Below are 2,101 nucleotides of genomic sequence, written 5' to 3'. Positions count from 1 at the left end.
GGTTGGTTGGACGTGGCTCTAACTTAATAAATTAATTGGAGCCAAAAACAATAAATGTTAAGGGAACATGATAGGGTCAAACTTAAAAAAAAAATTGACCGCTTTTCTTTTCACTCTTGTAAGCAGGGAAATGCGAAAAAGCTGTTAAATCGTCTGTTTATTATTAGCCTTGCTACCCGGCGTTGCCCGGATGTTTGGAGGTGTTTGTTGAGCAAAAACAAAATGTGGTAGTAGGCAGGCAGGCTCGAACTCGTACCGGGAAGGAGGACAAAAAAGTGAAAAAAAAACGTTACGTCTTTGTCGCCGCGTCCATAGCCAAACCGGAAGTGGCGAAGGTATAAATTAAGGCTGTACAATCGAAAAGAGAGGATGACTCTAAAAAATATCGGCGAAAACAGCGACACCCTCCCTGCACAAAAGTGTCCAGTTGAGAGTGAAGGAATTAATGGTTTTCGCAATTTTTTAGGTATTTATCGTCTAAAGGGTCCAGCTTCTAAACAATATGAAACTTGCGAAGTTGGTTCCCTCTGTCGATAGTTCTAGGCAGACATACAAACATACATACATACGTGCATGCATGCATTTAAACAGACAGGTGTGAGTTATATAATAGATGCCTAGAAAGATATTTTTAGCAAAACCTCATGTCACAAATAAGGGATAGCAAAAAAAAAAAAATAGATTACATATGAAACTGACCCGTTATTTTGTTAAAATTTATTCAGATCCCTGTTTCAAATCTCTATTAAATATGGGAATAAATGCGGAGCAAAAAAAAAACAGTTTGAAGAAGAGTTCCAAATTTTATGTTTTTCGTGTATTTCAGATGTTATTGATGAGCGAAAATCATCGATATCTACTTCACGGCTGATGTTGGCTGGAAATTTATCCACACCTATGTGTCGAACCTCTTTAAATTATGCACATTAATTTATCTACAGTTTTTTATGAAGTTCCTCGAGTTTCATGGACAGCTTAAATAAGAGATTTTGTTGACAGGACAGAATTATATAAAGAGCCACTATTCAAAAGAGAGAAAGTTGTTTACTAAAGTATAATTGGTCATTAAAACATCTATTCCCGATCAATGCTAACATATTTTTCCGATCCTTATAATTAAATCACGGCATGGACGCAGCTTACAAACATGTAATCCAATTATAACATGATTAAATATATGAATTGAAATGTTTTCATACAGGGATCGGAAAATATGTTTACACTTTTGTAATGTCAAATTTCTCCCATATGTGGATGCAAACTGGAGTATAAATTGAGTCCCATGTTGCAGAGCTGCTATATGACGTTGACAATTAATCACATTAGCAGTTTTATTTTTCTATAGCATGTAACCCAAAATGTTAATAAAGAAATGACGTATTTTGGAACAAGCTGTTATTCAAAGTTATAACTGTGCATAGTATCTGAGACAATTTCAGTTTAGAATAATACATTACACATTATCCGACTGTGTCTTTAAAATTTTAACATTAAATCTTGTCCTGCCTGATGCAATTCTCTACCTATATAAAAGCCCGAAACGGCCAACGATGGAGTACTATTGCCACATCCGAGCAGGAGCTGCCAGACGAAGCTTATCCTGCCTTCACAGAGTTCAAAATAGACTTCAAAGCTGCGTGGGGGATCTCCTTTTAACTTCCCTGCAACCTCTTTTCCACGGAATAAACATTGCATGTATGTCCCTGCTTTATCGTTATTTTCATGGCAAGTACTCATCTGAGCTCCAACCTAAGCCCCCCATCACAAAACTTTAACAAAAAACCACTATCAAAAATGTCCCACACACTTCATCTGTGACTAAACCTAAATGTAGATTCCATGAACACATATTCTTTCTTAGAACTGCACGCTTTTGAAACTCTTTTATGATTGCCTGCAAGTATAACGTAAACAAGTGGCAAACGGTATAAATACAAATATTTTAAATTGTCTCAGTCATAAAGAATCTTTCTTCCATAGACTAGACCAGAAAAAGTCATGTCTAGCATCAGAACAGATACAACACTATCATCATGGTCTGAAGGCCAAGGCTATATATTAAGTTATCATTCGAGTTTTTTTTTATATCGACGTTGTATAC

This window comes from Euprymna scolopes, chromosome 20 (genome assembly GCF_053919585.1).
Source record: "Euprymna scolopes isolate OS-2025 chromosome 20, ASM5391958v1, whole genome shotgun sequence".
In the NCBI taxonomy this organism is placed as follows: domain Eukaryota; kingdom Metazoa; phylum Mollusca; class Cephalopoda; order Sepiida; family Sepiolidae; genus Euprymna; species Euprymna scolopes.
This window is presented reverse-complemented; position numbering follows the sequence as displayed.